The following is an 8,400-nucleotide window of genomic DNA, read 5'->3' on the forward strand; positions in this document are numbered from 1 at the left end:
ATGACAATCCTAATGAACTAATGTTTGCATTGAGTTATACATTTTAAGGAATGTTATATTTTCAATACATGAATAATATTGGATGAATTGAAGTATTTTTCTTCCATGAATATGCAACAATGAGCTCGAATGAATTCTAAATGAATGTCATATGCATATTGTTGTGCATGCATCCAGGATGAGCTCAATGATTGAATCAAATATGATACGATCAAGATGAATTCCATGTGATGAACAATATGTGATCTATGTGGAGTTCATTGAGGAACAATATGTGGTTTGAACCATGATGGATCAAGATCTTGAGAGAATAATTAAAGAGAAGAATTCTACATATGTTTTGAAAATAGGATCATGATGAGCTCATATGTTGAGTCATGGATAATTACGTCTTGAAGCAAGTAATTCAAGTGAAGAATTCATTGTGCCTCTCAAGAAACTATGTTGTATCATGAAGCCGAGCAAGTTATAGCCAATATGAGATTCATGGAGAAACTTGATATGGTCATGGTGAATTGAGATATTGGTAATCATTTCTTAAAGCAATGAAGCCTAATAAGAAATCAATAGGGCCTTCAAGACATTAAGATTAATCATGGATGAAAGATAAATGTTGACCAAGATGAGGATCAAAGAGTTAACTCAAAGTTGGTCATCACACAAGCGCAAATGATGTACCACATGGGATATTGTGGTATGGTAAGTAATTGTCTATTGCATTTTGTGTACTAACCCACATGGGATATTGTGATGAGCGTTAGGTAATTCTCATGGGCTCTCATCAAGAGAGAGATTCCAAGTGTCCATGAGAGGATGACATCAAGTGTTCATAATCATGTTTGACAAGGGAAAGTGCAAGATAAGCAACCCTAAGGATTACATGCTTGAAGCTTGTGGATGTTAATGTGCTGAACGCAGAGGTGTCGTCCGTTCGGACCTAGATCGGAACGGATCGTGGGACGACAGTGATTTGAATCACGAAGTTGTACCACTACATCAACCGCGTTTCTTAACGCTTCCCGTTTAGCAATCTACAAGGGTATGTGGATCTAATCTCCTCTCGTAGATGAACATCGCCATGATAGGTCTTCGTGTGCGTAAGAATTTTTTTGATACCCATGCAACGTTCCCCAACAGTGGCATCATGAGTTTGGTTCATGCGTAGATGTTATCTCGAGTAGAACACAAAAGGTTTTGTGGGCGTTGATGTTCGATTTGCTTCCCTCCTTAGTCTTTTCTCGATTCGGCGGTATTGTTGGATTGAAGCGGCCCGGACCGACATTACTCGTACGCTTACGAGACACTCGTTTCATCGACTAACATGCAACTCGTTGCATAAAGATGACTGGTGGGTGCCTGTTTGGTCAACTTTAGTTGAATTGGTTTTGACCGAGGCGGTCCTTGGAGAGAGGTTAAATAGCAATTTGCACATCTCCATTGTGGTTTTTGCGTAAGTAAGATGCGATCATACTAGATACCCATAACAGCCATGTAAAACATGCAACAGCAAATTAGAGGACGTCTAACTTGTTTTTGCAGGGTATGCTTGTGATGTGATATGGCCACAGACATGATGTGATATATTGGATGTATGAGATGATCATGTTGAAATAGTTAATATCGACTTGCACGTCGATGCTACGGCAACCGGCAGGAGCCATAGGGTTGTCTTTAAACTAACGTTTGTGTTGGCAGATGCGTTTACTATATTGCCAGGTCGTAGCTTTAGTAGTAATAGCATAGATAGCACGACAACCTCGATGGCGACACGATGATGGAGATCATGGTGTGGGGCCGGTGACAAGAAGAACATGCCAGTGCTTTGGTGATGGAGATCAAGAAGCACAAGATCATGGCCATATCATGTCACTTATGAATTGCATGTGATGTTAATCCTTTTATGCACCTTATTTTTCTTAGAGCGATGCTAGCATTATAAGGTGATCTCTCACTAAAATTTCAAGATGAAATTGTGTTCTAACCAACTGTGCACCGTTGCGACAGTTCGTCGGTTCGAGACACCACGTGATGATCGGGTGTGATAGGCTCAACGTTCACATACAACGGGTGCAAAACAGTTGCACACGCGGAACACTAGGGTTAAACTTGACGAGCCTAGCATGTGCAGACATGGCCTCGGAACACAAGAGACCGAAAGATCGAGCATGAATCGTATAGTTGATATGATTAGCATAGAGATGCTTACCATTGAAACTATTCTCAACTCACGTGATGATCGGACTTGAGATAGTGGATTTGGATCATGCACCACTCAAATAACTAGAGAGATGTACTTTTTGACTGGGATTTTGTCAGTAATTTGATTAGTGAAACTCTAATTATCTTAAACATACTCTAAGTCCACTTTGCAATATTTTATGTTGTAAATCAATGGCTCACGCAGTAGCAACCCTGAATTTCAATACGTTCCTAGAGAAAGCTAAGTTGAAAGATGATGAAAGCAACTTTGTAGACTGAGCTCATAATCTAAAGCTTCTCCTGCAAGCTGGGAAGAAGGATTATTTCCTTAATGCAGCGCTAGGAGATGAACCACCCTCTACGTCTAGCCAAGATGTTTTGAACGCCTGGTTAACACGTAAGGAGGACTACTCAGTAGTTCAATGTGCAGTCTTGTATGGCTTAGAACCGGGACTTCAACGTTGCGTTGAGTGTCATGGAGCATATGAGATGTTCCAAGAGTTGAAGTTTATCTTTCAGAAGAATGCCTGGATCGAGAGGTATGAGACCTCCGATAAATTCTATGCTTGTAAGATGGAGGAGAATTCGTCTGTCAGTGAACATGTGCTCAAAATGTCTGGGTACTCAAACCATCTAGCTGAGCTGGGGATTGAACTCCCGCAAGAGGCTATCACTGACAAAAATTCTTCAATCACTGTCACCTAGCTATAAGACCTTTGTGTTGAACTATAACATGCAAGGTATGAACAAGTCACCCGGCGAGTTATTGGCGATGCTGAAAGTCGCAGAGTCAGAACTCCAGAAAGAGCATCAAGTGTTGATGGTCAATAAGACCACTGGTTTCAAAAGAAATGGCAAAGGCAAGAAGGGTAACTCCAAGAAGAGCGGCAAGCCTGTTGCCAATCCGATGAAGAAACCCAAGGCTGGACCTAAGCCAGAAACAGAGCGTTATTATTGCAAAGGAATGGGTCACTGGAAGCGCAACTGCCCCAAGTATTTGGCTGATAAGAAGGCGGCCAAGGAAAAACCAGGTATATTTGATATACATGTTATTGATGTGTACTTAACCAACTCTCATAGTAGTGCCTGGGTATTTGCTACCGGTTCTGTTGCTCATATTTGCAACTCGAAACAGGAACTGCGGAATAAACGAAGGCTGGCGAAGGATGAAGTGACGATGCGCGTGGGAAATTATTCCAAGGTTGATGCAATCGCCGTCAGCACAGTCTCACTTTAGTTACCATCAGGATTAGTTATGAACTTAGATAATTGTTATTTAGTGCATGCGTTAAGCATGAACATTATATCTGTATCTTGTTTATTGCGAGACAGTTACTTGTTTAAGTCAGAGAATAATGGTTGTTCTATTTCTATGAGTAATATATTTTATGGTCATGCACCCAATGTGAGAGGATTGTTCATATTGAATCTTCATAGTGATGATACACATATACATAACAATGAGACCAAAAGATGTAGAGTTAACAATGATAGTGCCATGTTTTTGTGGCACTGCCGCTTAGGTTATATTGGTGTAAAGCGCATGAAGAAACTCCATTCCGATGGGCTTTTGGAGTCACTTGATTTTGAATCACTTGACACGTGCGAACCATGCCTCATGGGCAATATGACTAAGACTCCGCTCTCCAGAACAACAGAGCGTGCAAGTGACTTGTAGGAGATCATACATATCGATGTGTGCGGTCCGATGAGTGTGGAGGCACGCGACGGATATCGTTATTTTCTCACCTTCACTGACGATTTGAGTAGGTATGGATATATCTACTTAATGAAGCACAAGTCTGAAACGTTTGAGAAGTTCAAGCAATTTTAGAGTGAAGTTGAAAATCATTGTAACAAGAAGATCAAGTTCCTACGAACTGATTGTGGGGGTGAGTATCTGAGTTTCGAGTTTGGTGCTCACTTAAGACAATGTGGAATTGTTTCACAGTTGACACCGCCTAGAACACCACAACGTAATGGTGTGTCCGAATGTCGTAATCATACTTTTTTAGAAATGGTGCGATCTACGATGTCTCTTACCGATTTGCCGTTATAGTTTTGGGGTTATGCATTAGAGATAGCTGCATTTACTTTAAATAGGGCACCTTCAAAATTCGTTGAGACGACACCATACGAGCTGTGGTATGGCAAAAGACCAAAGTTGTCGTTTCTTAAAGTTTGGGGATGTGATGCTTATGTTAAAAAGCTTCAGCCTGAAAAGCTGGAACCCAAAGAGGAAAAGTGCGTCTTCATAGGTTACCCAAAGGAGACAGTTGGGTACACCTTCTATCTAAAATCCGAGGGCAAATTGTTTGTTGCTAAAAACGGAGCTTTTCTTGAGAAGGAGTTTCTCTCGGAAGAATTGAGTGGGAGGAAGATAGAACTTGATGAGGTTGTCAAACCTCTAATCCCTCAAGATGGTGGCGCAGGGCAGGGGAAACCTTTGTTGAAGCGATGCCGGTTGAGGAGGAAGTTAATGATGATGATCATGAAACTTCGGATCAAGTTCCTATCGGACCTCGCAGGTCGACAAGATCACGTACTCTCCTAAGTGGTACGGTAATCCTGTCTTATCAATCATGTTGTTAGACAACAATGAACCTGCGAATTATGAAGAAGCAATGGTGGGTCCGGATTCCAACAAATGGCTGGAGGCTATGAAGTTCGAGATATGATCTATGTATGAAAACAAAGTGTGGACTTTGGAAGTATTACCTGAAGGCCGCAAGGCTATTCAGAACAAATGGATCTTTAAGAAAAAGACGGACGCGGACGGTAATGTGACCGTTTATAAAGCTCGACTTGTGGCAAAGGGTTTTTCACAAGTTCAAGGAGTTGACTACGATGAGACGTTCTCATAGGTAGCGATGCTTAAGTCCGTCCGAATGATGTTAGCAATAGCTGCATTTTTTGATTACGAAATCTGGCAGATGGATGTCAAAACGGCGTTCCTCAACGGTTTTCTTAAGGAAGAGTTGTATATGATGCAACCCGAGGGTTTTCTCGATCCAAAGAATGCTAACAAAGTATGCACGCTCCAGCGATCCATTTATGGACTGTTGCAAGCATCTCGGAGTTGGAATAAGCGCTTTGATGAGGTGATCAAAGCATTTGGGTTTATACAAGTGATTGGAGAATCTTGTATTTACAAGAAAGTGAGTGGGAGCTCTCTGCGTTTCTAATATTATATGTGGATGACATATTGCTGATTGGAAACAACGTGGAGTTTTTGGAGAGCGTAAAGGATTACTTGAATAAAAGTTTCTCAATTAAGGACCTAGGAGAAGCTGCTTACATTCTAGGCATTAAGATCTGTAGGGATAGATCGAGGCACCTGATAGGACTTTCACAAAGCACATACCTTGATTAAGTTGTGAAGAAGTTCAAAATGGAACAGTCCAAGAAGGGGTTCTTGCCAGTATTACAAGGTATAAAATTGAGTAAGACTCAGTGCCCAGCAACTTCAGAAGATAGAGAAAAGATGATTACCGTCCCCTATGCTTTAGCCAAAGGTTCTATCATGTATGCAATGTTGTGCACTAGACCGGATGTCAGCCTGGCCATAAGTATGCCTGGCAGGTTCCAAAGTAATCCAGGAGTGGACCACTGGACGGCGGTCAAGAATATTCTGAAGTACCTGAAAAGGACTAAGGAAATGTTACTCGTTTATGGAGGTGACGAAGAGCTCGTCGTAAAGGGTTATGTCGACGCAAGCTTTGACACTGATCTGGATGACTAAGTCTCAAACTAGATACATATTTATTCTTAATGGGGGTATGGTAAGCTGGTGTAGTTCTAAGCAAAGTGTCGTAGCAGATTCTACATGTGAAGCGGAGTACATGGCTGCCTCGGAGGCAGCTAAGGAGGGTGTCTGGATGAAGCAGTTCATGAGGGATCTTGGAGTTGTGCCGAGTGCACTAAATCCAATAACTATGTTCAGTGACATCACTCGTGCCATTGCTTTAGCAAAGGAACCAAGGTTTCACAAGAAGACCGGACACATCAAATGACGCTTCAACCACATCTACGACTACGTCAAAGGAGAGGACGTAAATATTTGAAAAGTGCACACGGATATGAATGTAGCAGATCCGCCGACTAAACCTCTTCCACAAGCGAAGCACGATCAACACCAGAACTGTATGGGTGTTAGATTCATAACAATGTAAATCACATAGAAATGTGAGGACTAGATTATTGACTCTAGTGCAAGTGGGAGATTGTTGGAAATATGCCCTAGAGGCAATGATAAAATAGTTATTATTATATTTCCTGTTTCAAGATAATCGTTTATTTCCATGCTATAATTGTATTGAATGAAAACATAGATACATGTGTGGATACATAGACAAAACAATTTCCCTAGCAAGCCTGTAGTTGGCTAGCCAGTTGATCAAGGATGGTTAAGGATTTCTGACCATACACAAGTGTTGTCACTTGATAACTCGATCACATCATTAGGAGAATCATGTGATGGACTAGACCCAAACTATGAACGTAGCATGTGATCATGTCATTTTATTGCTATTGTTTTTTGCGTGTCAAGTATTTATTCCTATGACCATGAGATCATATAACTCACTGACACCGGAGTAATACCTTGTGTGTATCAAACGTCGCAACGTAATTGGGTGACCATAAAGGTGCTCTACAGGTATCTCCGAAGGTGTCCGTTGAGTTAGTATGGATCAAGACTGGCATTTGTCACTCCGTGTGACGAAGAGGTATCTCGGGGCCCACTCGGTAATAAACATCACAAACAAGCCTTGCAAGCAATGTGACTAAGTGTAAGTCACGAGATCTTGTGTTACGGAATGAGTAAAGAGACTTGCCGGCAACGAGATTGAAATAGCTATACGGATACCGACGATCGGATCTCGGGCAAGTAACATACCGAAGGACAAAGGGAATGACATACGAGATTATATGAATCCTTGGCACAGAGGTTCAACCGATAAGATATTCGTAGAATATGTAGGATCCAGTATGGACATCTAGGTCCCGCTATTGGATATTGACCGAGGAGTGTCTTGGGTCATGTCTGCATAGTTCTCGAACCCGCAGGGTCTGCACACTTAAGGTTCGATGATGTTTTAGTATAGTTGAGTTAAATGTGTGGTTACCGAATGTTGTTCGGAGTCCCGGATGAGATCACGGACGTCACGAGGGTTTCCGGAATGGTCCGGAAACGAAGATTTATATATAGGATGGTTTCATTTGGTCACGGAAAAGTTTCGGGCATTACCGACAGTGTACTGGGCGTGACGAATGGGTTCCGGGTATTCACCGGGAGGGGCCCACCCACCCGGGAGTGAGCCCAGTGACCCTGGGATGGCGCACCAGCCCTTAGTGGGCTGGTGAGGCCAGCCCAATAGGGCCATGGTGCCACAAGGGAAAAATACCAAAGGAAAGAAAAAAAGGAAAGAGGGAGGTGGGAAGGAAGGAGTGGACTCCTTCCCCAAACCAAATTGGGATGGGAGTCCACCTCCTCCCTTCGGCCGGCGCCCATGGGGCTCCCTTGAGCCCCAAGGCTAGTCCCTCCCCTCCTCCTATATATACTGGTAGTTTTAGGGCTTTTGAGACACAACTTTGCCACGTGCAACTCAAACCTATACCACGTAGTTCTTCCTCTATATCGGATTTCCGCGGAGCTCGGGCGGAGCCCTGCAGGAGTAGATAATCACCACCACCTGAGCGCCATCACGCTGTCGAGAACTCATCTACTTCTCTGTATCTCTTACTGGATCATGAAGGCCGAGATCGTCATCGAGTTGTATGTGTGCTGAACGCGGAGGTGTCGTCCGTTCGGCGCTAGATCGGAACGGATTGTGAGTACACGGTGATTTGAATCACGAAGCTGTACCACTACATCAACAACATTTCTTAACGCTTCCCGCTTAGCGATATACAAGGGTATGTGGATCTAATATCCTCTCGTAGATGGACATCACCATGATAGGTCTTCGTCTGCGTAGGAATATTTTTGTTTCCCATGCAACGTTCCCCAACAATTTGAAACTCTTTGAAACTTTTGAGTTAGAGGGAATAAAATGACTTTCCCCCTTTTGATTTTGAATTCTATTTCATCCAATCCAAACTAGTGAGATAAGATGACATGGCTTCTTCAAAATAAAAGATTTGAAATGTGGAATTGAAAACTATTAAAAAAATTCTATTTAATACTTGGCCCTATTTTGA

The sequence above is a fragment of the Hordeum vulgare genome, chromosome 3H (assembly GCF_904849725.1).
Source record: "Hordeum vulgare subsp. vulgare chromosome 3H, MorexV3_pseudomolecules_assembly, whole genome shotgun sequence".
NCBI classification, from domain to species: Eukaryota; Viridiplantae; Streptophyta; class Magnoliopsida; order Poales; family Poaceae; genus Hordeum; species Hordeum vulgare.